At 54.9% G+C, this 27731-nt stretch overlaps 29 non-coding genes across 29 annotated transcripts; all 29 read right to left on the bottom strand.

Moving 5' to 3' along the window:
- Positions 1–114: 114 nt before the first annotated feature.
- LOC126158835 (5S ribosomal RNA) lies at positions 115–233 on the bottom strand. Its single transcript, XR_007533815.1, has one exon. It is a non-coding gene; the product is annotated as a 5S ribosomal RNA (ribosomal RNA).
- Positions 234–1068: 835 nt separating this feature from the next.
- Positions 1069–1187, bottom strand: LOC126158833 (5S ribosomal RNA). Its single transcript, XR_007533813.1, has one exon. It is a non-coding gene; the product is annotated as a 5S ribosomal RNA (ribosomal RNA).
- An 845-nt stretch (positions 1188–2032) lies between these two features.
- LOC126158639 (5S ribosomal RNA) lies at positions 2033–2151 on the bottom strand. The gene has a single exon (XR_007533630.1). It is a non-coding gene; the product is annotated as a 5S ribosomal RNA (ribosomal RNA).
- An 837-nt stretch (positions 2152–2988) lies between these two features.
- Positions 2989–3107, bottom strand: LOC126158832 (5S ribosomal RNA). Its single transcript, XR_007533812.1, has one exon. It is a non-coding gene; the product is annotated as a 5S ribosomal RNA (ribosomal RNA).
- An 837-nt stretch (positions 3108–3944) lies between these two features.
- LOC126158831 (5S ribosomal RNA) lies at positions 3945–4063 on the bottom strand. Its single transcript, XR_007533811.1, has one exon. It is a non-coding gene; the product is annotated as a 5S ribosomal RNA (ribosomal RNA).
- An 840-nt stretch (positions 4064–4903) lies between these two features.
- LOC126158638 (5S ribosomal RNA) lies at positions 4904–5022 on the bottom strand. Its single transcript, XR_007533629.1, has one exon. It is a non-coding gene; the product is annotated as a 5S ribosomal RNA (ribosomal RNA).
- Positions 5023–5859: 837 nt separating this feature from the next.
- LOC126158637 (5S ribosomal RNA) lies at positions 5860–5978 on the bottom strand. The gene has a single exon (XR_007533628.1). It is a non-coding gene; the product is annotated as a 5S ribosomal RNA (ribosomal RNA).
- Positions 5979–6815: 837 nt separating this feature from the next.
- LOC126158636 (5S ribosomal RNA) lies at positions 6816–6934 on the bottom strand. Its single transcript, XR_007533627.1, has one exon. It is a non-coding gene; the product is annotated as a 5S ribosomal RNA (ribosomal RNA).
- An 840-nt stretch (positions 6935–7774) lies between these two features.
- On the bottom strand, positions 7775–7893 carry LOC126158634 (5S ribosomal RNA). The gene has a single exon (XR_007533626.1). It is a non-coding gene; the product is annotated as a 5S ribosomal RNA (ribosomal RNA).
- Positions 7894–8730: 837 nt separating this feature from the next.
- On the bottom strand, positions 8731–8849 carry LOC126158633 (5S ribosomal RNA). The gene has a single exon (XR_007533625.1). It is a non-coding gene; the product is annotated as a 5S ribosomal RNA (ribosomal RNA).
- Positions 8850–9686: 837 nt separating this feature from the next.
- Positions 9687–9805, bottom strand: LOC126158632 (5S ribosomal RNA). Its single transcript, XR_007533624.1, has one exon. It is a non-coding gene; the product is annotated as a 5S ribosomal RNA (ribosomal RNA).
- Positions 9806–10642: 837 nt separating this feature from the next.
- Positions 10643–10761, bottom strand: LOC126158962 (5S ribosomal RNA). Its single transcript, XR_007533933.1, has one exon. It is a non-coding gene; the product is annotated as a 5S ribosomal RNA (ribosomal RNA).
- Positions 10762–11601: 840 nt separating this feature from the next.
- On the bottom strand, positions 11602–11720 carry LOC126158631 (5S ribosomal RNA). Its single transcript, XR_007533623.1, has one exon. It is a non-coding gene; the product is annotated as a 5S ribosomal RNA (ribosomal RNA).
- An 840-nt stretch (positions 11721–12560) lies between these two features.
- On the bottom strand, positions 12561–12679 carry LOC126158630 (5S ribosomal RNA). Its single transcript, XR_007533622.1, has one exon. It is a non-coding gene; the product is annotated as a 5S ribosomal RNA (ribosomal RNA).
- Positions 12680–13516: 837 nt separating this feature from the next.
- LOC126158629 (5S ribosomal RNA) lies at positions 13517–13635 on the bottom strand. Its single transcript, XR_007533621.1, has one exon. It is a non-coding gene; the product is annotated as a 5S ribosomal RNA (ribosomal RNA).
- An 837-nt stretch (positions 13636–14472) lies between these two features.
- On the bottom strand, positions 14473–14591 carry LOC126158627 (5S ribosomal RNA). The gene has a single exon (XR_007533619.1). It is a non-coding gene; the product is annotated as a 5S ribosomal RNA (ribosomal RNA).
- Positions 14592–15428: 837 nt separating this feature from the next.
- On the bottom strand, positions 15429–15547 carry LOC126158626 (5S ribosomal RNA). The gene has a single exon (XR_007533618.1). It is a non-coding gene; the product is annotated as a 5S ribosomal RNA (ribosomal RNA).
- An 850-nt stretch (positions 15548–16397) lies between these two features.
- On the bottom strand, positions 16398–16516 carry LOC126158830 (5S ribosomal RNA). Its single transcript, XR_007533810.1, has one exon. It is a non-coding gene; the product is annotated as a 5S ribosomal RNA (ribosomal RNA).
- Positions 16517–17361: 845 nt separating this feature from the next.
- LOC126158829 (5S ribosomal RNA) lies at positions 17362–17480 on the bottom strand. Its single transcript, XR_007533809.1, has one exon. It is a non-coding gene; the product is annotated as a 5S ribosomal RNA (ribosomal RNA).
- Positions 17481–18330: 850 nt separating this feature from the next.
- LOC126158827 (5S ribosomal RNA) lies at positions 18331–18449 on the bottom strand. Its single transcript, XR_007533807.1, has one exon. It is a non-coding gene; the product is annotated as a 5S ribosomal RNA (ribosomal RNA).
- An 845-nt stretch (positions 18450–19294) lies between these two features.
- Positions 19295–19413, bottom strand: LOC126158825 (5S ribosomal RNA). Its single transcript, XR_007533806.1, has one exon. It is a non-coding gene; the product is annotated as a 5S ribosomal RNA (ribosomal RNA).
- An 850-nt stretch (positions 19414–20263) lies between these two features.
- Positions 20264–20382, bottom strand: LOC126158824 (5S ribosomal RNA). The gene has a single exon (XR_007533805.1). It is a non-coding gene; the product is annotated as a 5S ribosomal RNA (ribosomal RNA).
- Positions 20383–21232: 850 nt separating this feature from the next.
- LOC126158823 (5S ribosomal RNA) lies at positions 21233–21351 on the bottom strand. The gene has a single exon (XR_007533804.1). It is a non-coding gene; the product is annotated as a 5S ribosomal RNA (ribosomal RNA).
- Positions 21352–22196: 845 nt separating this feature from the next.
- Positions 22197–22315, bottom strand: LOC126158958 (5S ribosomal RNA). The gene has a single exon (XR_007533929.1). It is a non-coding gene; the product is annotated as a 5S ribosomal RNA (ribosomal RNA).
- An 845-nt stretch (positions 22316–23160) lies between these two features.
- LOC126158822 (5S ribosomal RNA) lies at positions 23161–23279 on the bottom strand. The gene has a single exon (XR_007533803.1). It is a non-coding gene; the product is annotated as a 5S ribosomal RNA (ribosomal RNA).
- An 845-nt stretch (positions 23280–24124) lies between these two features.
- On the bottom strand, positions 24125–24243 carry LOC126158957 (5S ribosomal RNA). The gene has a single exon (XR_007533928.1). It is a non-coding gene; the product is annotated as a 5S ribosomal RNA (ribosomal RNA).
- An 845-nt stretch (positions 24244–25088) lies between these two features.
- On the bottom strand, positions 25089–25207 carry LOC126158821 (5S ribosomal RNA). Its single transcript, XR_007533802.1, has one exon. It is a non-coding gene; the product is annotated as a 5S ribosomal RNA (ribosomal RNA).
- Positions 25208–26057: 850 nt separating this feature from the next.
- On the bottom strand, positions 26058–26176 carry LOC126158820 (5S ribosomal RNA). The gene has a single exon (XR_007533801.1). It is a non-coding gene; the product is annotated as a 5S ribosomal RNA (ribosomal RNA).
- An 835-nt stretch (positions 26177–27011) lies between these two features.
- On the bottom strand, positions 27012–27130 carry LOC126158954 (5S ribosomal RNA). Its single transcript, XR_007533927.1, has one exon. It is a non-coding gene; the product is annotated as a 5S ribosomal RNA (ribosomal RNA).
- Positions 27131–27731: the final 601 nt, after the last annotated feature.

Here is a 27731-nt window from a genome sequence, read left to right as displayed (position 1 = left end):
ACTGCATTTTCGTACCATTACAGTAGTTTAAAAGGCATAAAGAAGCATCTTTGTCACAACAGAAAGGTAGTTTGAAAATTGGGCTGGTGACATAACAAAATAAAACAGGAAGGGAGCCAGCAGCACCCGGGTTTCCCAGGCGGTCACCCATCCAAGTACTAGCCGGGCCCGATGATGCTTAACTTCGGTGATCGGACGAGAACCGCTGTATTCATCATGGTATGGCCGTTGGCGCTCATCTAATGTAGGAGCACGGCAGAATTCGCGTTCGGCTTTTCTCCCAACACACAAAATGTAAGTTTTCGGCCGCATTTGACGAAAGCGCTTCCTTCCGCAACCGCCAGTTCCTCGTGGACGGCGGGGAGAGGCGCGCCCGGCGTCCCAGCAGAGTGACGGCCGAATTGGCGGGCGCACCGCCGCGTGTGTGAGACGCACTGCTGCTCGTTGCACCCCCTGTCATTCGCTGGGCGCGTGCAGCCTTCGACACTAGCGGAGGACGCATCTTGTCCCTGGTGTTCAGCGGAGGGCCTGTGCGGTGTGTGGCAGTGTCGTGCTGGAGGGCCCACTGGTAGCGATGTGGGCTTCCTCGCCTCGCCTCGCCTCGCCTCACACCAGGTGTCTGCGTAGTTTGCAGTGCATTCGCACCATTCCTATCCCTGTCCCTGTCCCCGTCCCGACTTGTCCCGACTTTGCTCGACTGCCGCTCGCTGCCGCTCGGGTCGTGGTCCATATGACAGCGCAAGCACGACAAACGTCTGCGGGACGAGACGAGACGAGACGAGACGACTAAGGAATAAATTCGTGGTTACAAATCAAATTTGGAACTCTACACTCCTACACAACAATAGGCGGTGACGTATTTCAGAAATCACCTGCCGATTTGTACTGTTTTGTCGTTTTCAAAGTGCTCTTGGCAAACTTGGTTAGCACATTCTCCCTCAAACTGAGTTAATTACTGCATTTTCGTACCATTACAGTAGTTTAAAAGGCATAAAGAAGCATCTTTGTCACAACAGAAAGGTAGTTTGAAAATTGGGCTGGTGACATAACAAAATAAAACAGGAAGGGAGCCAGCAGCACCCGGGTTTCCCAGGCGGTCACCCATCCAAGTACTAGCCGGGCCCGATGATGCTTAACTTCGGTGATCGGACGAGAACCGCTGTATTCATCATGGTATGGCCGTTGGCGCTCATCTAATGTAGGAGCACGGCAGAATTCGCGTTCGGCTTTTCTCCCAACACACAAAATGTAAGTTTTCGGCCGCATTTGACGAAAGCGCTTCCTTCCGCAACCGCCAGTTCCTCGTGGACGGCGGGGAGAGGCGCGCCCGGCGTCCCAGCAGAGTGACGGCCGAATTGGCGGGCGCACCGCCGCGTGTGTGAGACGCACTGCTGCTCGTTGCACCCCCTGTCATTCGCTGGGCGCGTGCAGCCTTCGACACTAGCGGAGGACGCATCTTGTCCCTGGTGTTCAGCGGAGGGCCTGTGCGGTGTGTGGCAGTGTCGTGCTGGAGGGCCCACTGGTAGCGATGTGGGCTTCCTCGCCTCGCCTCGCCTCGCCTCGCCTCACACCAGGTGTCTGCGTAGTTTGCAGTGCATTCGCACCATTCCTATCCCTGTCCCTGTCCCCGTCCCGACTTGTCCCGACTTTGCTCGACTGCCGCTCGCTGCCGCTCGGGTCGTGGTCCATATGACAGCGCAAGCACGACAAACGTCTGCGGGACGAGACGAGACGAGACGAGACGAGACGACTAAGGAATAAATTCGTGGTTACAAATCAAATTTGGAACTCTACACTCCTACACAACAATAGGCGGTGACGTATTTCAGAAATCATCTGCCGATTCGTACTGTTTTGTCGTTCTCAAAGTCCTCTTGGCAAACTTGGTTAGCATATTCTCCCTCAAACTGAGTTAATTACTGCATTTTCGTACCATTACAGTAGTTTAAAAGGCATAAAGAAGCATCTTTGTCACAACAGAAAGGTAGTTTGAAAATTGGGCTGGTGACATAACAAAAAAAAACAGGAAGGGAGCCAGCAGCACCCGGGTTTCCCAGGCGGTCACCCATCCAAGTACTAGCCGGGCCCGATGATGCTTAACTTCGGAGATCGGACGAGAACCGGTGTATTCATCATGGTATGGCCGTTGGCGCTCATCTAATGTAGGAGCACGGCAGAATTAGCGTTCGGCTTTTCTCCCAACACACAAAATGTTAGTTTTCGGCCGCATTTGACGAAAGCGCTTCCTTCCGCAACCGCCAGTTCCTCGAGGACGGCGGGGGGAGGCGCGCCCGGCGTCCCAGCAGAGTGACGGCCGAATTGGCGGGCGCACCGCCGCGTGTGTGAGACGCACTGCTGCTCGTTGCACCCCCTGTCATTCGCTGGGCGCGTGCAGCCTTCGACACTAGCGGAGGACGCATCTTGTTCCTGGTGTTCAGCGGAGGGCCTGTGCGGGGTGTGGCAGTGTCGTGCTGGAGGGCCCACTGGTAGCGATATGGGCTTCCTCGCCTCGCCTCGCCTCGCCTCACACCAGGTGTCTGCGTAGTTTGCAGTGCATTCGCACCATTCCTATTCCTGTCCCTGTCCCCGTCCCGACTTGTCCCGACTTTGCTCGACTGCCGCTCGCTGCCGCTCGGGTCGTGGTCCATATGACAGCGCAAGCACGACAAACGTCTGCGGGACGAGACGAGAAGAGACGAGACGAGACGAGACGACTAAGGAATAAATTCGTGGTTACAAATCAAATTTGGAACTCTACACAACAATAGGCGGTGACGTATTTCAGAAATCACCTGCCGATTTGTACGGTTTTGTCGTTTTCAAAGTGCTCTTGGCAAACTTGGTTAGCACATTCTCCCTCAAACTGAGTTAATTACTGCATTTTCGTACCATTACAGTAGTTTAAAAGGCATAAAGAAGCATCTTTGTCACAACAGAAAGGTAGTTTGAAAATTGGGCTGGTGACATAACAAAATAAAACAGGAAGGGAGCCAGCAGCACCCGGGTTTCCCAGGCGGTCACCCATCCAAGTACTAGCCGGGCCCGATGATGCTTAACTTCGGTGATCGGACGAGAACCGCTGTATTCATCATGGTATGGCCGTTGGCGCTCATCTAATGTAGGAGCACGGCAGAATTCGCGTTCGGCTTTTCTCCCAACACACAAAATGTAAGTTTTCGGCCGCATTTGACGAAAGCGCTTCCTTCCGCAACCGCCAGTTCCTCGTGGACGGCGGGGAGAGGCGCGCCCGGCGTCCCAGCAGAGTGACGGCCGAATTGGCGGGCGCACCGCCGCGTGTGTGAGACGCACTGCTGCTCGTTGCACCCCCTGTCATTCGCTGGGCGCGTGCAGCCTTCGACACTAGCGGAGGACGCATCTTGTCCCTGGTGTTCAGCGGAGGGCCTGTGCGGTGTGTGGCAGTGTCGTGCTGGAGGGCCCACTGGTAGCGATGTGGGCTTCCTCGCCTCGCCTCGCCTCGCCTCACACCAGGTGTCTGCGTAGTTTTCAGTGCATTCGCACCATTCCTATCCCTGTCCCTGTCCCCGTCCCGACTTGTCCCGACTTTGCTCGACTGCCGCTCGCTGCCGCTCGGGTCGTGGTCCATATGACAGCGCAAGCACGACAAACGTCTGCGGGACGAGACGAGACGAGACGAGACGAGACGAGACGACTAAGGAATAAATTCGTGGTTACAAATCAAATTTGGAACTCTACACAACAATAGGCGGTGACGTATTTCAGAAATCACCTGCCGATTTGTACTGTTTTGTCGTTTTCAAAGTGCTCTTGGCAAACTTGGTTAGCACATTCTCCCTCAAACTGAGTTAATTACTGCATTTTCGTACCATTACAGTAGTTTAAAAGGCATAAAGAAGCATCTTTGTCACAACAGAAAGGTAGTTTGAAAATTGGGCTGGTGACATAACAAAATAAAACAGGAAGGGAGCCAGCAGCACCCGGGTTTCCCAGGCGGTCACCCATCCAAGTACTAGCCGGGCCCGATGATGCTTAACTTCGGTGATCGGACGAGAACCGCTGTATTCATCATGGTATGGCCGTTGGCGCTCATCTAATGTAGGAGCACGGCAGAATTCGCGTTCGGCTTTTCTCCCAACACACAAAATGTAAGTTTTCGGCCGCATTTGACGAAAGCGCTTCCTTCCGCAACCGCCAGTTCCTCGTGGACGGCGGGGAGAGGCGCGCCCGGCGTCCCAGCAGAGTGACGGCCGAATTGGCGGGCGCACCGCCGCGTGTGTGAGACGCACTGCTGCTCGTTGCACCCCCTGTCATTCGCTGGGCGCGTGCAGCCTTCGACACTAGCGGAGGACGCATCTTGTTCCTGGTGTTCAGCGGAGGGCCTGTGCGGGGTGTGGCAGTGTCGTGCTGGAGGGCCCACTGGTAGCGATATGGGCTTCCTCGCCTCGCCTCGCCTCGCCTCACACCAGGTGTCTGCGTAGTTTGCAGTGCATTCGCACCATTCCTATTCCTGTCCCTGTCCCCGTCCCGACTTGTCCCGACTTTGCTCGACTGCCGCTCGCTGCCGCTCGGGTCGTGGTCCATATGACAGCGCAAGCACGACAAACGTCTGCGAGACGAGACGAGACGAGACGAGACGAGACGACTAAGGAATAAATTCGTGGTTACAAATCAAATTTGGAACTCTACACTCCTACACAACAATAGGCGGTGACGTATTTCAGAAATCATCTGCCGATTCGTACTGTTTTGTCGTTCTCAAAGTCCTCTTGGCAAACTTGGTTAGCACATTCTCCCTCAAACTGAGTTAATTACTGCATTTTCGTACCATTACAGTAGTTTAAAAGGCATAAAGAAGCATCTTTGTCACAACAGAAAGGTAGTTTGAAAATTGGGCTGGTGACATAACAAAAAAAAACAGGAAGGGAGCCAGCAGCACCCGGGTTTCCCAGGCGGTCACCCATCCAAGTACTAGCCGGGCCCGATGATGCTTAACTTCGGAGATCGGACGAGAACCGGTGTATTCATCATGGTATGGCCGTTGGCGCTCATCTAATGTAGGAGCACGGCAGAATTAGCGTTCGGCTTTTCTCCCAACACACAAAATGTTAGTTTTCGGCCGCATTTGACGAAAGCGCTTCCTTCCGCAACCGCCAGTTCCTCGAGGACGGCGGGGGGAGGCGCGCCCGGCGTCCCAGCAGAGTGACGGCCGAATTGGCGGGCGCACCGCCGCGTGTGTGAGACGCACTGCTGCTCGTTGCACCCCCTGTCATTCGCTGGGCGCGTGCAGCCTTCGACACTAGCGGAGGACGCATCTTGTTCCTGGTGTTCAGCGGAGGGCCTGTGCGGGGTGTGGCAGTGTCGTGCTGGAGGGCCCACTGGTAGCGATATGGGCTTCCTCGCCTCGCCTCGCCTCGCCTCACACCAGGTGTCTGCGTAGTTTGCAGTGCATTCGCACCATTCCTATTCCTGTCCCTGTCCCCGTCCCGACTTGTCCCGACTTTGCTCGACTGCCGCTCGCTGCCGCTCGGGTCGTGGTCCATATGACAGCGCAAGCACGACAAACGTCTGCGGGACGAGACGAGACGAGACGAGACGAGACGAGACGACTAAGGAATAAATTCGTGGTTACAAATCAAATTTGGAACTCTACACAACAATAGGCGGTGACGTATTTCAGAAATCACCTGCCGATTTGTACTGTTTTGTCGTTTTCAAAGTGCTCTTGGCAAACTTGGTTAGCACATTCTCCCTCAAACTGAGTTAATTACTGCATTTTCGTACCATTACAGTAGTTTAAAAGGCATAAAGAAGCATCTTTGTCACAACAGAAAGGTAGTTTGAAAATTGGGCTGGTGACATAACAAAATAAAACAGGAAGGGAGCCAGCAGCACCCGGGTTTCCCAGGCGGTCACCCATCCAAGTACTAGCCGGGCCCGATGATGCTTAACTTCGGAGATCGGACGAGAACCGGTGTATTCATCATGGTATGGCCGTTGGCGCTCATCTAATGTAGGAGCACGGCAGAATTAGCGTTCGGCTTTTCTCCCAACACACAAAATGTTAGTTTTCGGCCGCATTTGACGAAAGCGCTTCCTTCCGCAACCGCCAGTTCCTCGAGGACGGCGGGGGGAGGCGCGCCCGGCGTCCCAGCAGAGTGACGGCCGAATTGGCGGGCGCACCGCCGCGTGTGTGAGACGCACTGCTGCTCGTTGCACCCCCTGTCATTCGCTGGGCGCGTGCAGCCTTCGACACTAGCGGAGGACGCATCTTGTTCCTGGTGTTCAGCGGAGGGCCTGTGCGGGGTGTGGCAGTGTCGTGCTGGAGGGCCCACTGGTAGCGATATGGGCTTCCTCGCCTCGCCTCGCCTCGCCTCACACCAGGTGTCTGCGTAGTTTGCAGTGCATTCGCACCATTCCTATTCCTGTCCCTGTCCCCGTCCCGACTTGTCCCGACTTTGCTCGACTGCCGCTCGCTGCCGCTCGGGTCGTGGTCCATATGACAGCGCAAGCACGACAAACGTCTGCGGGACGAGACGAGACGAGACGAGACGAGACGAGACGACTAAGGAATAAATTCGTGGTTACAAATCAAATTTGGAACTCTACACAACAATAGGCGGTGACGTATTTCAGAAATCACCTGCCGATTTGTACTGTTTTGTCGTTTTCAAAGTGCTCTTGGCAAACTTGGTTAGCACATTCTCCCTCAAACTGAGTTAATTACTGCATTTTCGTACCATTACAGTAGTTTAAAAGGCATAAAGAAGCATCTTTGTCACAACAGAAAGGTAGTTTGAAAATTGGGCTGGTGACATAACAAAAAAAAACAGGAAGGGAGCCAGCAGCACCCGGGTTTCCCAGGCGGTCACCCATCCAAGTACTAGCCGGGCCCGATGATGCTTAACTTCGGAGATCGGACGAGAACCGGTGTATTCATCATGGTATGGCCGTTGGCGCTCATCTAATGTAGGAGCACGGCAGAATTAGCGTTCGGCTTTTCTCCCAACACACAAAATGTTAGTTTTCGGCCGCATTTGACGAAAGCGCTTCCTTCCGCAACCGCCAGTTCCTCGAGGACGGCGGGGGGAGGCGCGCCCGGCGTCCCAGCAGAGTGACGGCCGAATTGGCGGGCGCACCGCCGCGTGTGTGAGACGCACTGCTGCTCGTTGCACCCCCTGTCATTCGCTGGGCGCGTGCAGCCTTCGACACTAGCGGAGGACGCATCTTGTTCCTGGTGTTCAGCGGAGGGCCTGTGCGGGGTGTGGCAGTGTCGTGCTGGAGGGCCCACTGGTAGCGATATGGGCTTCCTCGCCTCGCCTCGCCTCGCCTCACACCAGGTGTCTGCGTAGTTTGCAGTGCATTCGCACCATTCCTATTCCTGTCCCTGTCCCCGTCCCGACTTGTCCCGACTTTGCTCGACTGCCGCTCGCTGCCGCTCGGGTCGTGGTCCATATGACAGCGCAAGCACGACAAACGTCTGCGAGACGAGACGAGACGAGACGAGACGAGACGACTAAGGAATAAATTCGTGGTTACAAATCAAATTTGGAACTCTACACTCCTACACAACAATAGGCGGTGACGTATTTCAGAAATCATCTGCCGATTCGTACTGTTTTGTCGTTCTCAAAGTCCTCTTGGCAAACTTGGTTAGCACATTCTCCCTCAAACTGAGTTAATTACTGCATTTTCGTACCATTACAGTAGTTTAAAAGGCATAAAGAAGCATCTTTGTCACAACAGAAAGGTAGTTTGAAAATTGGGCTGGTGACATAACAAAAAAAAACAGGAAGGGAGCCAGCAGCACCCGGGTTTCCCAGGCGGTCACCCATCCAAGTACTAGCCGGGCCCGATGATGCTTAACTTCGGAGATCGGACGAGAACCGGTGTATTCATCATGGTATGGCCGTTGGCGCTCATCTAATGTAGGAGCACGGCAGAATTAGCGTTCGGCTTTTCTCCCAACACACAAAATGTTAGTTTTCGGCCGCATTTGACGAAAGCGCTTCCTTCCGCAACCGCCAGTTCCTCGAGGACGGCGGGGGGAGGCGCGCCCGGCGTCCCAGCAGAGTGACGGCCGAATTGGCGGGCGCACCGCCGCGTGTGTGAGACGCACTGCTGCTCGTTGCACCCCCTGTCATTCGCTGGGCGCGTGCAGCCTTCGACACTAGCGGAGGACGCATCTTGTTCCTGGTGTTCAGCGGAGGGCCTGTGCGGGGTGTGGCAGTGTCGTGCTGGAGGGCCCACTGGTAGCGATATGGGCTTCCTCGCCTCGCCTCGCCTCGCCTCACACCAGGTGTCTGCGTAGTTTGCAGTGCATTCGCACCATTCCTATTCCTGTCCCTGTCCCCGTCCCGACTTGTCCCGACTTTGCTCGACTGCCGCTCGCTGCCGCTCGGGTCGTGGTCCATATGACAGCGCAAGCACGACAAACGTCTGCGGGACGAGACGAGACGAGACGAGACGAGACGAGACGACTAAGGAATAAATTCGTGGTTACAAATCAAATTTGGAACTCTACACAACAATAGGCGGTGACGTATTTCAGAAATCACCTGCCGATTTGTACTGTTTTGTCGTTTTCAAAGTGCTCTTGGCAAACTTGGTTAGCACATTCTCCCTCAAACTGAGTTAATTACTGCATTTTCGTACCATTACAGTAGTTTAAAAGGCATAAAGAAGCATCTTTGTCACAACAGAAAGGTAGTTTGAAAATTGGGCTGGTGACATAACAAAAAAAAACAGGAAGGGAGCCAGCAGCACCCGGGTTTCCCAGGCGGTCACCCATCCAAGTACTAGCCGGGCCCGATGATGCTTAACTTCGGAGATCGGACGAGAACCGGTGTATTCATCATGGTATGGCCGTTGGCGCTCATCTAATGTAGGAGCACGGCAGAATTAGCGTTCGGCTTTTCTCCCAACACACAAAATGTTAGTTTTCGGCCGCATTTGACGAAAGCGCTTCCTTCCGCAACCGCCAGTTCCTCGAGGACGGCGGGGGGAGGCGCGCCCGGCGTCCCAGCAGAGTGACGGCCGAATTGGCGGGCGCACCGCCGCGTGTGTGAGACGCACTGCTGCTCGTTGCACCCCCTGTCATTCGCTGGGCGCGTGCAGCCTTCGACACTAGCGGAGGACGCATCTTGTTCCTGGTGTTCAGCGGAGGGCCTGTGCGGGGTGTGGCAGTGTCGTGCTGGAGGGCCCACTGGTAGCGATATGGGCTTCCTCGCCTCGCCTCGCCTCGCCTCACACCAGGTGTCTGCGTAGTTTGCAGTGCATTCGCACCATTCCTATTCCTGTCCCTGTCCCCGTCCCGACTTGTCCCGACTTTGCTCGACTGCCGCTCGCTGCCGCTCGGGTCGTGGTCCATATGACAGCGCAAGCACGACAAACGTCTGCGGGACGAGACGAGACGAGACGAGACGAGACGAGACGACTAAGGAATAAATTCGTGGTTACAAATCAAATTTGGAACTCTACACAACAATAGGCGGTGACGTATTTCAGAAATCACCTGCCGATTTGTACTGTTTTGTCGTTTTCAAAGTGCTCTTGGCAAACTTGGTTAGCACATTCTCCCTCAAACTGAGTTAATTACTGCATTTTCGTACCATTACAGTAGTTTAAAAGGCATAAAGAAGCATCTTTGTCACAACAGAAAGGTAGTTTGAAAATTGGGCTGGTGACATAACAAAAAAAAACAGGAAGGGAGCCAGCAGCACCCGGGTTTCCCAGGCGGTCACCCATCCAAGTACTAGCCGGGCCCGATGATGCTTAACTTCGGAGATCGGACGAGAACCGGTGTATTCATCATGGTATGGCCGTTGGCGCTCATCTAATGTAGGAGCACGGCAGAATTAGCGTTCGGCTTTTCTCCCAACACACAAAATGTTAGTTTTCGGCCGCATTTGACGAAAGCGCTTCCTTCCGCAACCGCCAGTTCCTCGAGGACGGCGGGGGGAGGCGCGCCCGGCGTCCCAGCAGAGTGACGTCCGAATTGGCGGGCGCACCGCCGCGTGTGTGAGACGCACTGCTGCTCGTTGCACCCCCTGTCATTCGCTGGGCGCGTGCAGCCTTCGACACTAGCGGAGGACGCATCTTGTTCCTGGTGTTCAGCGGAGGGCCTGTGCGGGGTGTGGCAGTGTCGTGCTGGAGGGCCCACTGGTAGCGATATGGGCTTCCTCGCCTCGCCTCGCCTCGCCTCACACCAGGTGTCTGCGTAGTTTGCAGTGCATTCGCACCATTCCTATTCCTGTCCCTGTCCCCGTCCCGACTTGTCCCGACTTTGCTCGACTGCCGCTCGCTGCCGCTCGGGTCGTGGTCCATATGACAGCGCAAGCACGACAAACGTCTGCGGGACGAGACGAGACGAGACGAGACGAGACGAGACGACTAAGGAATAAATTCGTGGTTACAAATCAAATTTGGAACTCTACACAACAATAGGCGGTGACGTATTTCAGAAATCACCTGCCGATTTGTACTGTTTTGTCGTTTTCAAAGTGCTCTTGGCAAACTTGGTTAGCACATTCTCCCTCAAACTGAGTTAATTACTGCATTTTCGTACCATTACAGTAGTTTAAAAGGCATAAAGAAGCATCTTTGTCACAACAGAAAGGTAGTTTGAAAATTGGGCTGGTGACATAACAAAAAAAAACAGGAAGGGAGCCAGCAGCACCCGGGTTTCCCAGGCGGTCACCCATCCAAGTACTAGCCGGGCCCGATGATGCTTAACTTCGGGGATCGGACGAGAACCGCTGTATTCATCATGGTATGGCCGTTGGCGCTCATCTAATGTAGGAGCACGGCAGAATTCGCGTTCGGCTTTTCTCCCAACACACAAAATGTAAGTTTTCGGCCGCATTTGACGAAAGCGCTTCCTTCCGCAACCGCCAGTTCCTCGTGGACGGCGGGGAGAGGCGCGCCCGGCGTCCCAGCAGAGTGACGGCCGAATTGGCGGGCGCACCGCCGCGTGTGTGAGACGCACTGCTGCTCGTTGCACCCCCTGTCATTCGCTGGGCGCGTGCAGCCTTCGACACTAGCGGAGGACGCATCTTGTCCCTGGTGTTCAGCGGAGGGCCTGTGCGGTGTGTGGCAGTGTCGTGCTGGAGGGCCCACTGGTAGCGATGTGGGCTTCCTCGCCTCGCCTCGCCTCGCCTCACACCAGGTGTCTGCGTAGTTTGCAGTGCATTCGCACCATTCCTATCCCTGTCCCTGTCCCCGTCCCGACTTGTCCCGACTTTGCTCGACTGCCGCTCGCTGCCGCTCGGGTCGTGGTCCATATGACAGCGCAAGCACGACAAACGTCTGCGAGACGAGACGAGACGAGACGAGACGAGACGACTAAGGAATAAATTCGTGGTTACAAATCAAATTTGGAACTCTACACTCCTACACAACAATAGGCGGTGACGTATTTCAGAAATCATCTGCCGATTCGTACTGTTTTGTCGTTCTCAAAGTCCTCTTGGCAAACTTGGTTAGCACATTCTCCCTCAAACTGAGTTAATTACTGCATTTTCGTACCATTACAGTAGTTTAAAAGGCATAAAGAAGCATCTTTGTCACAACAGAAAGGTAGTTTGAAAATTGGGCTGGTGACATAACAAAAAAAAACAGGAAGGGAGCCAGCAGCACCCGGGTTTCCCAGGCGGTCACCCATCCAAGTACTAGCCGGGCCCGATGATGCTTAACTTCGGAGATCGGACGAGAACCGGTGTATTCATCATGGTATGGCCGTTGGCGCTCATCTAATGTAGGAGCACGGCAGAATTAGCGTTCGGCTTTTCTCCCAACACACAAAATGTTAGTTTTCGGCCGCATTTGACGAAAGCGCTTCCTTCCGCAACCGCCAGTTCCTCGAGGACGGCGGGGGGAGGCGCGCCCGGCGTCCCAGCAGAGTGACGGCCGAATTGGCGGGCGCACCGCCGCGTGTGTGAGACGCACTGCTGCTCGTTGCACCCCCTGTCATTCGCTGGGCGCGTGCAGCCTTCGACACTAGCGGAGGACGCATCTTGTTCCTGGTGTTCAGCGGAGGGCCTGTGCGGGGTGTGGCAGTGTCGTGCTGGAGGGCCCACTGGTAGCGATATGGGCTTCCTCGCCTCGCCTCGCCTCGCCTCACACCAGGTGTCTGCGTAGTTTGCAGTGCATTCGCACCATTCCTATTCCTGTCCCTGTCCCCGTCCCGACTTGTCCCGACTTTGCTCGACTGCCGCTCGCTGCCGCTCGGGTCGTGGTCCATATGACAGCGCAAGCACGACAAACGTCTGCGAGACGAGACGAGACGAGACGAGACGAGACGACTAAGGAATAAATTCGTGGTTACAAATCAAATTTGGAACTCTACACTCCTACACAACAATAGGCGGTGACGTATTTCAGAAATCATCTGCCGATTCGTACTGTTTTGTCGTTCTCAAAGTCCTCTTGGCAAACTTGGTTAGCACATTCTCCCTCAAACTGAGTTAATTACTGCATTTTCGTACCATTACAGTAGTTTAAAAGGCATAAAGAAGCATCTTTGTCACAACAGAAAGGTAGTTTGAAAATTGGGCTGGTGACATAACAAAAAAAAACAGGAAGGGAGCCAGCAGCACCCGGGTTTCCCAGGCGGTCACCCATCCAAGTACTAGCCGGGCCCGATGATGCTTAACTTCGGAGATCGGACGAGAACCGGTGTATTCATCATGGTATGGCCGTTGGCGCTCATCTAATGTAGGAGCACGGCAGAATTAGCGTTCGGCTTTTCTCCCAACACACAAAATGTTAGTTTTCGGCCGCATTTGACGAAAGCGCTTCCTTCCGCAACCGCCAGTTCCTCGAGGACGGCGGGGGGAGGCGCGCCCGGCGTCCCAGCAGAGTGACGGCCGAATTGGCGGGCGCACCGCCGCGTGTGTGAGACGCACTGCTGCTCGTTGCACCCCCTGTCATTCGCTGGGCGCGTGCAGCCTTCGACACTAGCGGAGGACGCATCTTGTTCCTGGTGTTCAGCGGAGGGCCTGTGCGGGGTGTGGCAGTGTCGTGCTGGAGGGCCCACTGGTAGCGATATGGGCTTCCTCGCCTCGCCTCGCCTCGCCTCACACCAGGTGTCTGCGTAGTTTGCAGTGCATTCGCACCATTCCTATTCCTGTCCCTGTCCCCGTCCCGACTTGTCCCGACTTTGCTCGACTGCCGCTCGCTGCCGCTCGGGTCGTGGTCCATATGACAGCGCAAGCACGACAAACGTCTGCGGGACGAGACGAGACGAGACGAGACGAGACGAGACGACTAAGGAATAAATTCGTGGTTACAAATCAAATTTGGAACTCTACACAACAATAGGCGGTGACGTATTTCAGAAATCACCTGCCGATTTGTACTGTTTTGTCGTTTTCAAAGTGCTCTTGGCAAACTTGGTTAGCACATTCTCCCTCAAACTGAGTTAATTACTGCATTTTCGTACCATTACAGTAGTTTAAAAGGCATAAAGAAGCATCTTTGTCACAACAGAAAGGTAGTTTGAAAATTGGGCTGGTGACATAACAAAAAAAAACAGGAAGGGAGCCAGCAGCACCCGGGTTTCCCAGGCGGTCACCCATCCAAGTACTAGCCGGGCCCGATGATGCTTAACTTCGGAGATCGGACGAGAACCGGTGTATTCATCATGGTATGGCCGTTGGCGCTCATCTAATGTAGGAGCACGGCAGAATTAGCGTTCGGCTTTTCTCCCAACACACAAAATGTTAGTTTTCGGCCGCATTTGACGAAAGCGCTTCCTTCCGCAACCGCCAGTTCCTCGAGGACGGCGGGGGGAGGCGCGCCCGGCGTCCCAGCAGAGTGACGGCCGAATTGGCGGGCGCACCGCCGCGTGTGTGAGACGCACTGCTGCTCGTTGCACCCCCTGTCATTCGCTGGGCGCGTGCAGCCTTCGACACTAGCGGAGGACGCATCTTGTTCCTGGTGTTCAGCGGAGGGCCTGTGCGGGGTGTGGCAGTGTCGTGCTGGAGGGCCCACTGGTAGCGATATGGGCTTCCTCGCCTCGCCTCGCCTCGCCTCACACCAGGTGTCTGCGTAGTTTGCAGTGCATTCGCACCATTCCTATTCCTGTCCCTGTCCCCGTCCCGACTTGTCCCGACTTTGCTCGACTGCCGCTCGCTGCCGCTCGGGTCGTGGTCCATATGACAGCGCAAGCACGACAAACGTCTGCGGGACGAGACGAGACGAGACGAGACGAGACGAGACGACTAAGGAATAAATTCGTGGTTACAAATCAAATTTGGAACTCTACACAACAATAGGCGGTGACGTATTTCAGAAATCACCTGCCGATTTGTACTGTTTTGTCGTTTTCAAAGTGCTCTTGGCAAACTTGGTTAGCACATTCTCCCTCAAACTGAGTTAATTACTGCATTTTCGTACCATTACAGTAGTTTAAAAGGCATAAAGAAGCATCTTTGTCACAACAGAAAGGTAGTTTGAAAATTGGGCTGGTGACATAACAAAAAAAAACAGGAAGGGAGCCAGCAGCACCCGGGTTTCCCAGGCGGTCACCCATCCAAGTACTAGCCGGGCCCGATGATGCTTAACTTCGGAGATCGGACGAGAACCGGTGTATTCATCATGGTATGGCCGTTGGCGCTCATCTAATGTAGGAGCACGGCAGAATTAGCGTTCGGCTTTTCTCCCAACACACAAAATGTTAGTTTTCGGCCGCATTTGACGAAAGCGCTTCCTTCCGCAACCGCCAGTTCCTCGAGGACGGCGGGGGGAGGCGCGCCCGGCGTCCCAGCAGAGTGACGGCCGAATTGGCGGGCGCACCGCCGCGTGTGTGAGACGCACTGCTGCTCGTTGCACCCCCTGTCATTCGCTGGGCGCGTGCAGCCTTCGACACTAGCGGAGGACGCATCTTGTTCCTGGTGTTCAGCGGAGGGCCTGTGCGGGGTGTGGCAGTGTCGTGCTGGAGGGCCCACTGGTAGCGATATGGGCTTCCTCGCCTCGCCTCGCCTCGCCTCACACCAGGTGTCTGCGTAGTTTGCAGTGCATTCGCACCATTCCTATTCCTGTCCCTGTCCCCGTCCCGACTTGTCCCGACTTTGCTCGACTGCCGCTCGCTGCCGCTCGGGTCGTGGTCCATATGACAGCGCAAGCACGACAAACGTCTGCGGGACGAGACGAGACGAGACGAGACGAGACGAGACGACTAAGGAATAAATTCGTGGTTACAAATCAAATTTGGAACTCTACACAACAATAGGCGGTGACGTATTTCAGAAATCACCTGCCGATTTGTACTGTTTTGTCGTTTTCAAAGTGCTCTTGGCAAACTTGGTTAGCACATTCTCCCTCAAACTGAGTTAATTACTGCATTTTCGTACCATTACAGTAGTTTAAAAGGCATAAAGAAGCATCTTTGTCACAACAGAAAGGTAGTTTGAAAATTGGGCTGGTGACATAACAAAAAAAAACAGGAAGGGAGCCAGCAGCACCCGGGTTTCCCAGGCGGTCACCCATCCAAGTACTAGCCGGGCCCGATGATGCTTAACTTCGGAGATCGGACGAGAACCGGTGTATTCATCATGGTATGGCCGTTGGCGCTCATCTAATGTAGGAGCACGGCAGAATTAGCGTTCGGCTTTTCTCCCAACACACAAAATGTTAGTTTTCGGCCGCATTTGACGAAAGCGCTTCCTTCCGCAACCGCCAGTTCCTCGAGGACGGCGGGGGGAGGCGCGCCCGGCGTCCCAGCAGAGTGACGGCCGAATTGGCGGGCGCACCGCCGCGTGTGTGAGACGCACTGCTGCTCGTTGCACCCCCTGTCATTCGCTGGGCGCGTGCAGCCTTCGACACTAGCGGAGGACGCATCTTGTCCCTGGTGTTCAGCGGAGGGCCTGTGCGGTGTGTGGCAGTGTCGTGCTGGAGGGCCCACTGGTAGCGATGTGGGCTTCCTCGCCTCGCCTCGCCTCGCCTCGCCTCACACCAGGTGTCTGCGTAGTTTGCAGTGCATTCGCACCATTCCTATCCCTGTCCCTGTCCCCGTCCCGACTTGTCCCGACTTTGCTCGACTGCCGCTCGCTGCCGCTCGGGTCGTGGTCCATATGACAGCGCAAGCACGACAAACGTCTGCGGGACGAGACGAGACGAGACGAGACGAGACGAGACGACTAAGGAATAAATTCGTGGTTACAAATCAAATTTGGAACTCTACACTCCTACACAACAATAGGCGGTAACGTATTTCAGAAATCACCTGCCGATTCGTACTGTTTTGTCGTTTTCAAAGTCCTCTCGGCAAACTTGGTTAGCACATTCTCCCTCAAACTGAGTTAATTACTGCATTTTCGTACCATTACAGTAGTTTAAAAGGCATAAAGAAGCATCTTTGTCACAACAGAAAGGTAGTTTGAAAATTGGGCTGGTGACATAACAAAATAAAACAGGAAGGGAGCCAGCAGCACCCGGGTTTCCCAGGCGGTCACCCATCCAAGTACTAGCCGGGCCCGATGATGCTTAACTTCGGTGATCGGACGAGAACCGCTGTATTCATCATGGTATGGCCGTTGGCGCTCATCTAATGTAGGAGCACGGCAGAATTCGCGTTCGGCTTTTCTCCCAACACACAAAATGTTAGTTTTCGGCCGCATTTGACGAAAGCGCTTCCTTCCGCAACAGCCAGTTCCTCGTGGACGGCGGGGGGAGGCGCGCCCGGCGTCCCAGCAGAGTGACGGCCGAATTGGCGGGCGCACCGCCGCGTGTGTGAGACGCACTGCTGCTCGTTGCACCCCCTGTCATTCGCTGGGCGCGTGCAGCCTTCGACACTAGCGGAGGACGCATCTTGTCCCTGGTGTTCAGCGGAGGGCCTGTGCGGTGTGTGGCAGTGTCGTGCTGGAGGGCCCACTGGTAGCGATGTGGGCTTCCTCGCCTCGCCTCGCCTCGCCTCGCCTCACACCAGGTGTCTGCGTAGTTTGCAGTGCATTCGCACCATTCCTATCCCTGTCCCTGTCCCCGTCCCGACTTGTCCCGACTTTGCTCGACTGCCGCTCGCTGCCGCTCGGGTCGTGGTCCATATGACAGCGCAAGCACGACAAACGTCTGCGGGACGAGACGAGACGAGACGAGACGAGACGACTAAGGAATAAATTCGTGGTTACAATTCAAATTTGGAACTCTACACTCCTACACAACAATAGGCGGTGACGTATTTCAGAAATCACCTGCCGATTCGTACTGTTTTGTCGTTTTCAAAGTCCTCTCGGCAAACTTGGTTAGCACATTCTCCCTCAAACTGAGTTAATTACTGCATTTTCGTACCATTACAGTAGTTTAAAAGGCATAAAGAAGCATCTTTGTCACAACAGAAAGGTAGTTTGAAAATTGGGCTGGTGACATAACAAAATAAAACAGGAAGGGAGCCAGCAGCACCCGGGTTTCCCAGGCGGTCACCCATCCAAGTACTAGCCGGGCCCGATGATGCTTAACTTCGGTGATCGGACGAGAACCGCTGTATTCATCATGGTATGGCCGTTGGCGCTCATCTAATGTAGGAGCACGGCAGAATTCGCGTTCGGCTTTTCTCCCAACACACAAAATGTTAGTTTTCGGCCGCATTTGACGAAAGCGCTTCCTTCCGCAACAGCCAGTTCCTCGTGGACGGCGGGGGGAGGCGCGCCCGGCGTCCCAGCAGAGTGACGGCCGAATTGGCGGGCGCACCGCCGCGTGTGTGAGACGCACTGCTGCTCGTTGCACCCCCTGTCATTCGCTGGGCGCGTGCAGCCTTCGACACTAGCGGAGGACGCATCTTGTCCCTGGTGTTCAGCGGAGGGCCTGTGCGGTGTGTGGCAGTGTCGTGCTGGAGGGCCCACTGGTAGCGATGTGGGCTTCCTCGCCTCGCCTCGCCTCGCCTCGCCTCACACCAGGTGTCTGCGTAGTTTGCAGTGCATTCGCACCATTCCTATCCCTGTCCCTGTCCCCGTCCCGACTTGTCCCGACTTTGCTCGACTGCCGCTCGCTGCCGCTCGGGTCGTGGTCCATATGACAGCGCAAGCACGACAAACGTCTGCGGGACGAGACGAGACGAGACGAGACGAGACGAGACGACTAAGGAATAAATTCGTGGTTACAAATCAAATTTGGAACTCTACACTCCTACACAACAATAGGCGGTGACGTATTTCAGAAATCACCTGCCGATTCGTACTGTTTTGTCGTTTTCAAAGTCCTCTCGGCAAACTTGGTTAGCACATTCTCCCTCAAACTGAGTTAATTACTGCATTTTCGTACCATTACAGTAGTTTAAAAGGCATAAAGAAGCATCTTTGTCACAACAGAAAGGTAGTTTGAAAATTGGGCTGGTGACATAACAAAATAAAACAGGAAGGGAGCCAGCAGCACCCGGGTTTCCCAGGCGGTCACCCATCCAAGTACTAGCCGGGCCCGATGATGCTTAACTTCGGTGATCGGACGAGAACCGCTGTATTCATCATGGTATGGCCGTTGGCGCTCATCTAATGTAGGAGCACGGCAGAATTCGCGTTCGGCTTTTCTCCCAACACACAAAATGTTAGTTTTCGGCCGCATTTGACGAAAGCGCTTCCTTCCGCAACAGCCAGTTCCTCGTGGACGGCGGGGGGAGGCGCGCCCGGCGTCCCAGCAGAGTGACGGCCGAATTGGCGGGCGCACCGCCGCGTGTGTGAGACGCACTGCTGCTCGTTGCACCCCCTGTCATTCGCTGGGCGCGTGCAGCCTTCGACACTAGCGGAGGACGCATCTTGTCCCTGGTGTTCAGCGGAGGGCCTGTGCGGTGTGTGGCAGTGTCGTGCTGGAGGGCCCACTGGTAGCGATGTGGGCTTCCTCGCCTCGCCTCGCCTCGCCTCGCCTCACACCAGGTGTCTGCGTAGTTTGCAGTGCATTCGCACCATTCCTATCCCTGTCCCTGTCCCCGTCCCGACTTGTCCCGACTTTGCTCGACTGCCGCTCGCTGCCGCTCGGGTCGTGGTCCATATGACAGCGCAAGCACGACAAACGTCTGCGGGACGAGACGAGACGAGACGAGACGAGACGACTAAGGAATAAATTCGTGGTTACAATTCAAATTTGGAACTCTACACTCCTACACAACAATAGGCGGTGACGTATTTCAGAAATCACCTGCCGATTCGTACTGTTTTGTCGTTTTCAAAGTCCTCTCGGCAAACTTGGTTAGCACATTCTCCCTCAAACTGAGTTAATTACTGCATTTTCGTACCATTACAGTAGTTTAAAAGGCATAAAGAAGCATCTTTGTCACAACAGAAAGGTAGTTTGAAAATTGGGCTGGTGACATAACAAAATAAAACAGGAAGGGAGCCAGCAGCACCCGGGTTTCCCAGGCGGTCACCCATCCAAGTACTAGCCGGGCCCGATGATGCTTAACTTCGGTGATCGGACGAGAACCGCTGTATTCATCATGGTATGGCCGTTGGCGCTCATCTAATGTAGGAGCACGGCAGAATTCGCGTTCGGCTTTTCTCCCAACACACAAAATGTTAGTTTTCGGCCGCATTTGACGAAAGCGCTTCCTTCCGCAACAGCCAGTTCCTCGTGGACGGCGGGGGGAGGCGCGCCCGGCGTCCCAGCAGAGTGACGGCCGAATTGGCGGGCGCACCGCCGCGTGTGTGAGACGCACTGCTGCTCGTTGCACCCCCTGTCATTCGCTGGGCGCGTGCAGCCTTCGACACTAGCGGAGGACGCATCTTGTCCCTGGTGTTCAGCGGAGGGCCTGTGCGGTGTGTGGCAGTGTCGTGCTGGAGGGCCCACTGGTAGCGATGTGGGCTTCCTCGCCTCGCCTCGCCTCGCCTCGCCTCACACCAGGTGTCTGCGTAGTTTGCAGTGCATTCGCACCATTCCTATCCCTGTCCCTGTCCCCGTCCCGACTTGTCCCGACTTTGCTCGACTGCCGCTCGCTGCCGCTCGGGTCGTGGTCCATATGACAGCGCAAGCACGACAAACGTCTGCGGGACGAGACGAGACGAGACGAGACGAGACGAGACGACTAAGGAATAAATTCGTGGTTACAAATCAAATTTGGAACTCTACACTCCTACACAACAATAGGCGGTGACGTATTTCAGAAATCACCTGCCGATTCGTACTGTTTTGTCGTTTTCAAAGTCCTCTCGGCAAACTTGGTTAGCACATTCTCCCTCAAACTGAGTTAATTACTGCATTTTCGTACCATTACAGTAGTTTAAAAGGCATAAAGAAGCATCTTTGTCACAACAGAAAGGTAGTTTGAAAATTGGGCTGGTGACATAACAAAATAAAACAGGAAGGGAGCCAGCAGCACCCGGGTTTCCCAGGCGGTCACCCATCCAAGTACTAGCCGGGCCCGATGATGCTTAACTTCGGTGATCGGACGAGAACCGCTGTATTCATCATGGTATGGCCGTTGGCGCTCATCTAATGTAGGAGCACGGCAGAATTCGCGTTCGGCTTTTCTCCCAACACACAAAATGTTAGTTTTCGGCCGCATTTGACGAAAGCGCTTCCTTCCGCAACAGCCAGTTCCTCGTGGACGGCGGGGGGAGGCGCGCCCGGCGTCCCAGCAGAGTGACGGCCGAATTGGCGGGCGCACCGCCGCGTGTGTGAGACGCACTGCTGCTCGTTGCACCCCCTGTCATTCGCTGGGCGCGTGCAGCCTTCGACACTAGCGGAGGACGCATCTTGTCCCTGGTGTTCAGCGGAGGGCCTGTGCGGTGTGTGGCAGTGTCGTGCTGGAGGGCCCACTGGTAGCGATGTGGGCTTCCTCGCCTCGCCTCGCCTCGCCTCGCCTCACACCAGGTGTCTGCGTAGTTTGCAGTGCATTCGCACCATTCCTATCCCTGTCCCTGTCCCCGTCCCGACTTGTCCCGACTTTGCTCGACTGCCGCTCGCTGCCGCTCGGGTCGTGGTCCATATGACAGCGCAAGCACGACAAACGTCTGCGGGACGAGACGAGACGAGACGAGACGAGACGAGACGACTAAGGAATAAATTCGTGGTTACAAATCAAATTTGGAACTCTACACTCCTACACAACAATAGGCGGTGACGTATTTCAGAAATCACCTGCCGATTCGTACTGTTTTGTCGTTTTCAAAGTCCTCTCGGCAAACTTGGTTAGCACATTCTCCCTCAAACTGAGTTAATTACTGCATTTTCGTACCATTACAGTAGTTTAAAAGGCATAAAGAAGCATCTTTGTCACAACAGAAAGGTAGTTTGAAAATTGGGCTGGTGACATAACAAAATAAAACAGGAAGGGAGCCAGCAGCACCCGGGTTTCCCAGGCGGTCACCCATCCAAGTACTAGCCGGGCCCGATGATGCTTAACTTCGGTGATCGGACGAGAACCGCTGTATTCATCATGGTATGGCCGTTGGCGCTCATCTAATGTAGGAGCACGGCAGAATTCGCGTTCGGCTTTTCTCCCAACACACAAAATGTTAGTTTTCGGCCGCATTTGACGAAAGCGCTTCCTTCCGCAACAGCCAGTTCCTCGTGGACGGCGGGAGGAGGCGCGCCCGGCGTCCCAGCAGAGTGACGGCCGAATTGGCGGGCGCACCGCCGCGTGTGTGAGACGCACTGCTGCTCGTTGCACCCCCTGTCATTCGCTGGGCGCGTGCAGCCTTCGACACTAGCGGAGGACGCATCTTGTCCCTGGTGTTCAGCGGAGGGCCTGTGCGGTGTGTGGCAGTGTCGTGCTGGAGGGCCCACTGGTAGCGATGTGGGCTTCCTCGCCTCGCCTCGCCTCGCCTCGCCTCACACCAGGTGTCTGCGTAGTTTGCAGTGCATTCGCACCATTCCTATCCCTGTCCCTGTCCCCGTCCCGACTTGTCCCGACTTTGCTCGACTGCCGCTCGCTGCCGCTCGGGTCGTGGTCCATATGACAGCGCAAGCACGACAAACGTCTGCGGGACGAGACGAGACGAGACGAGACGAGACGACTAAGGAATAAATTCGTGGTTACAAATCAAATTTGGAACTCTACACTCCTACACAACAATAGGCGGTGACGTATTTCAGAAATCACCTGCCGATTCGTACTGTTTTGTCGTTTTCAAAGTCCTCTCGGCAAACTTGGTTAGCACATTCTCCCTCAAACTGAGTTAATTACTGCATTTTCGTACCATTACAGTAGTTTAAAAGGCATAAAGAAGCATCTTTGTCACAACAGAAAGGTAGTTTGAAAATTGGGCTGGTGACATAACAAAATAAAACAGGAAGGGAGCCAGCAGCACCCGGGTTTCCCAGGCGGTCACCCATCCAAGTACTAGCCGTGCCCGATGATGCTTAACTTCGGTGATCGGACGAGAACCTGTGTATTCATCATGGTATGGCCGTTGGCGCTCATCTAATGTAGGAGCACGGCAGAATTCGCGTTCGGCTTTTCTCCCAACACACAAAATGTTAGTTTTCGGCCGCATTTGACGAAAGCGCTTCCTTCCGCAACAGCCAGTTCCTCGTGGACGGCGGGGGGAGGCGCGCCCGGCGTCCCAGCAGAGTGACGGCCGAATTGGCGGGCGCACCGCCGCGTGTGTGAGACGCACTGCTGCTCGTTGCACCCCCTGTCATTCGCTGGGCGCGTGCAGCCTTCGACACTAGCGGAGGACGCATCTTGTCCCTGGTGTTCAGCGGAGGGCCTGTGCGGTGTGTGGCAGTGTCGTGCTGGAGGGCCCACTGGTAGCGATGTGGGCTTCCTCGCCTCGCCTCGCCTCGCCTCGCCTCACACCAGGTGTCTGCGTAGTTTTCAGTGCATTCGCACCATTCCTATCCCTGTCCCTGTCCCCGTCCCGACTTGTCCCGACTTTGCTCGACTGCCGCTCGCTGCCGCTCGGGTCGTGGTCCATATGACAGCGCAAGCACGACAAACGTCTGCGGGACGAGACGAGACGAGACGAGACGAGACGACTAAGGAATAAATTCGTGGTTACAATTCAAATTTGGAACTCTACACTCCTACACAACAATAGGCGGTGACGTATTTCAGAAATCACTTGCCGATTCGTACTGTTTTGTCGTTTTCAAAGTCCTCTCGGCAAACTTGGTTAGCACATTCTCCCTCAAACTGAGTTAATTACTGCATTTTCGTACCATTACAGTAGTTTAAAAGGCATAAAGAAGCATCTTTGTCACAACAGAAAGGTAGTTTGAAAATTGGGCTGGTGACATAACAAAATAAAACAGGAAGGGAGCCAGCAGCACCCGGGTTTCCCAGGCGGTCACCCATCCAAGTACTAGCCGGGCCCGATGATGCTTAACTTCGGTGATCGGACGAGAACCGCTGTATTCATCATGGTATGGCCGTTGGCGCTCATCTAATGTAGGAGCACGGCAGAATTCGCGTTCGGCTTTTCTCCCAACACACAAAATGTTAGTTTTCGGCCGCATTTGACGAAAGCGCTTCCTTCCGCAACAGCCAGTTCCTCGTGGACGGCGGGAGGAGGCGCGCCCGGCGTCCCAGCAGAGTGACGGCCGAATTGGCGGGCGCACCGCCGCGTGTGTGAGACGCACTGCTGCTCGTTGCACCCCCTGTCATTCGCTGGGCGCGTGCAGCCTTCGACACTAGCGGAGGACGCATCTTGTCCCTGGTGTTCAGCGGAGGGCCTGTGCGGTGTGTGGCAGTGTCGTGCTGGAGGGCCCACTGGTAGCGATGTGGGCTTCCTCGCCTCGCCTCGCCTCGCCTCGCCTCACACCAGGTGTCTGCGTAGTTTGCAGTGCATTCGCACCATTCCTATCCCTGTCCCTGTCCCCGTCCCGACTTGTCCCGACTTTGCTCGACTGCCGCTCGCTGCCGCTCGGGTCGTGGTCCATATGACAGCGCAAGCACGACAAACGTCTGCGGGACGAGACGAGACGAGACGAGACGAGACGACTAAGGAATAAATTCGTGGTTACAAATCAAATTTGGAACTCTACACTCCTACACAACAATAGGCGGTGACGTATTTCAGAAATCACCTGCCGATTCGTACTGTTTTGTCGTTTTCAAAGTCCTCTCGGCAAACTTGGTTAGCACATTCTCCCTCAAACTGAGTTAATTACTGCATTTTCGTACCATTACAGTAGTTTAAAAGGCATAAAGAAGCATCTTTGTCACAACAGAAAGGTAGTTTGAAAATTGGGCTGGTGACATAACAAAATAAAACAGGAAGGGAGCCAGCAGCACCCGGGTTTCCCAGGCGGTCACCCATCCAAGTACTAGCCGTGCCCGATGATGCTTAACTTCGGTGATCGGACGAGAACCTGTGTATTCATCATGGTATGGCCGTTGGCGCTCATCTAATGTAGGAGCACGGCAGAATTCGCGTTCGGCTTTTCTCCCAACACACAAAATGTTAGTTTTCGGCCGCATTTGACGAAAGCGCTTCCTTCCGCAACAGCCAGTTCCTCGTGGACGGCGGGGGGAGGCGCGCCCGGCGTCCCAGCAGAGTGACGGCCGAATTGGCGGGCGCACCGCCGCGTGTGTGAGACGCACTGCTGCTCGTTGCACCCCCTGTCATTCGCTGGGCGCGTGCAGCCTTCGACACTAGCGGAGGACGCATCTTGTCCCTGGTGTTCAGCGGAGGGCCTGTGCGGTGTGTGGCAGTGTCGTGCTGGAGGGCCCACTGGTAGCGATGTGGGCTTCCTCGCCTCGCCTCGCCTCGCCTCGCCTCACACCAGGTGTCTGCGTAGTTTTCAGTGCATTCGCACCATTCCTATCCCTGTCCCTGTCCCCGTCCCGACTTGTCCCGACTTTGCTCGACTGCCGCTCGCTGCCGCTCGGGTCGTGGTCCATATGACAGCGCAAGCACGACAAACGTCTGCGGGACGAGACGAGACGAGACGAGACGAGACGACTAAGGAATAAATTCGTGGTTACAATTCAAATTTGGAACTCTACACTCCTACACAACAATAGGCGGTGACGTATTTCAGAAATCACTTGCCGATTCGTACTGTTTTGTCGTTTTCAAAGTCCTCTCGGCAAACTTGGTTAGCACATTCTCCCTCAAACTGAGTTAATTACTGCATTTTCGTACCATTACAGTAGTTTAAAAGGCATAAAGAAGCATCTTTGTCACAACAGAAAGGTAGTTTGAAAATTGGGCTGGTGACATAACAAAATAAAACAGGAAGGGAGCCAGCAGCACCCGGGTTTCCCAGGCGGTCACCCATCCAAGTACTAGCCGGGCCCGATGATGCTTAACTTCGGTGATCGGACGAGAACCGCTGTATTCATCATGGTATGGCCGTTGGCGCTCATCTAATGTAGGAGCACGGCAGAATTCGCGTTCGGCTTTTCTCCCAACACACAAAATGTTAGTTTTCGGCCGCATTTGACGAAAGCGCTTCCTTCCGCAACAGCCAGTTCCTCGTGGACGGCGGGGGGAGGCGCGCCCGGCGTCCCAGCAGAGTGACGGCCGAATTGGCGGGCGCACCGCCGCGTGTGTGAGACGCACTGCTGCTCGTTGCACCCCCTGTCATTCGCTGGGCGCGTGCAGCCTTCGACACTAGCGGAGGACGCATCTTGTCCCTGGTGTTCAGCGGAGGGCCTGTGCGGTGTGTGGCAGTGTCGTGCTGGAGGGCCCACTGGTAGCGATGTGGGCTTCCTCGCCTCGCCTCGCCTCGCCTCGCCTCACACCAGGTGTCTGCGTAGTTTGCAGTGCATTCGCACCATTCCTATCCCTGTCCCTGTCCCCGTCCCGACTTGTCCCGACTTTGCTCGACTGCCGCTCGCTGCCGCTCGGGTCGTGGTCCATATGACAGCGCAAGCACGACAAACGTCTGCGGGACGAGACGAGACGAGACGAGACGAGACGAGACGACTAAGGAATAAATTCGTGGTTACAAATCAAATTTGGAACTCTACACTCCTACACAACAATAGGCGGTGACGTATTTCAAAAATCACCTGCCGATTCGTACTGTTTTGTCGTTTTCAAAGTCCTCTCGGCAAACTTGGTTAGCACATTCTCCCTCAAACTGAGTTAATTACTGCATTTTCGTACCATTACAGTAGTTTAAAAGGCATAAAGAAGCATCTTTGTCACAACAGAAAGGTAGTTTGAAAATTGGGCTGGTGACATAACAAAATAAAACAGGAAGGGAGCCAGCAGCACCCGGGTTTCCCAGGCGGTCACCCATCCAAGTACTAGCCGGGCCCGATGATGCTTAACTTCGGTGATCGGACGAGAACCGCTGTATTCATCATGGTATGGCCGTTGGCGCTCATCTAATGTAGGAGCACGGCAGAATTCGCGTTCGGCTTTTCTCCCAACACACAAAATGTTAGTTTTCGGCCGCATTTGACGAAAGCGCTTCCTTCCGCAACAGCCAGTTCCTCGTGGACGGCGGGGGGAGGCGCGCCCGGCGTCCCAGCAGAGTGACGGCCGAATTGGCGGGCGCACCGCCGCGTGTGTGAGACGCACTGCTGCTCGTTGCACCCCCTGTCATTCGCTGGGCGCGTGCAGCCTTCGACACTAGCGGAGGACGCATCTTGTCCCTGGTGTTCAGCGGAGGGCCTGTGCGGTGTGTGGCAGTGTCGTGCTGGAGGGCCCACTGGTAGCGATGTGGGCTTCCTCGCCTCGCCTCGCCTCGCCTCGCCTCACACCAGGTGTCTGCGTAGTTTGCAGTGCATTCGCACCATTCCTATCCCTGTCCCTGTCCCCGTCCCGACTTGTCCCGACTGCCGCTCGCTGCCGCTCGGGTCGTGGTCCATATGACAGCGCAAGCACGACAAACGTCTGCGGGACGAGACGAGACGAGACGAGACGAGACGACTAAGGAATAAATTCGTGGTTACAAATCAAATTTGGAACTCTACACTCCTACACAACAATAGGCGGTGACGTATTTCAGAAATCACCTGCCGATTCGTACTGTTTTGTCGTTTTCAAAGTCCTCTCGGCAAACTTGGTTAGCACATTCTCCCTCAAACTGAGTTAATTACTGCATTTTCGTACCATTACAGTAGTTTAAAAGGCATAAAGAAGCATCTTTGTCACAACAGAAAGGTAGTTTGAAAATTGGGCTGGTGACATAACAAAATAAAACAGGAAGGGAGCCAGCAGCACCCGGGTTTCCCAGGCGGTCACCCATCCAAGTACTAGCCGTGCCCGATGATGCTTAACTTCGGTGATCGGACGAGAACCTGTGTATTCATCATGGTATGGCCGTTGGCGCTCATCTAATGTAGGAGCACGGCAGAATTCGCGTTCGGCTTTTCTCCCAACACACAAAATGTTAGTTTTCGGCCGCATTTGACGAAAGCGCTTCCTTCCGCAACAGCCAGTTCCTCGTGGACGGCGGGGGGAGGCGCGCCCGGCGTCCCAGCAGAGTGACGGCCGAATTGGCGGGCGCACCGCCGCGTGTGTGAGACGCACTGCTGCTCGTTGCACCCCCTGTCATTCGCTGGGCGCGTGCAGCCTTCGACACTAGCGGAGGACGCATCTTGTCCCTGGTGTTCAGCGGAGGGCCTGTGCGGTGTGTGGCAGTGTCGTGCTGGAGGGCCCACTGGTAGCGATGTGGGCTTCCTCGCCTCGCCTCGCCTCGCCTCGCCTCACACCAGGTGTCTGCGTAGTTTTCAGTGCATTCGCACCATTCCTATCCCTGTCCCTGTCCCCGTCCCGACTTGTCCCGACTTTGCTCGACTGCCGCTCGCTGCCGCTCGGGTCGTGGTCCATATGACAGCGCAAGCACGACAAACGTCTGCGGGACGAGACGAGACGAGACGAGACGAGACGACTAAGGAATAAATTCGTGGTTACAATTCAAATTTGGAA

This window comes from Schistocerca cancellata, unplaced genomic scaffold (assembly GCF_023864275.1).
Source record: "Schistocerca cancellata isolate TAMUIC-IGC-003103 unplaced genomic scaffold, iqSchCanc2.1 HiC_scaffold_1114, whole genome shotgun sequence".
Classification (NCBI taxonomy): Eukaryota; Metazoa; Arthropoda; class Insecta; order Orthoptera; family Acrididae; genus Schistocerca; species Schistocerca cancellata.
Note: the sequence above shows the minus strand (reverse complement) of the source record. Positions and strands in the feature narration are given on the sequence as shown.